The following is a 222-nucleotide window of genomic DNA, read 5'->3' on the forward strand; positions in this document are numbered from 1 at the left end:
CTGCGTGAACCCACATCTCCCATGGACACACTCTTTCGCGAAATCTTCTCCTGAGGGATTTCGGCGTCTGCAATACTACCGCTTTCGCCGCCAGAGAACCAATCCAGCGAGCCTCCTTGGGCTGTAGATTCGCTTGTAGACGAAGCACGGTCATCGTCGTTGTACTCGAGTAATCGTTCTTGACGTTCAGCTTCCATTGCTTCCCGCTCCAATCGATCGTAG

The sequence above is a fragment of the Phytophthora infestans genome, genomic scaffold (assembly GCF_000142945.1).
Source record: "Phytophthora infestans T30-4 supercont1.103 genomic scaffold, whole genome shotgun sequence".
Lineage (NCBI taxonomy): Eukaryota > Oomycota > Peronosporomycetes > Peronosporales > Peronosporaceae > Phytophthora > Phytophthora infestans.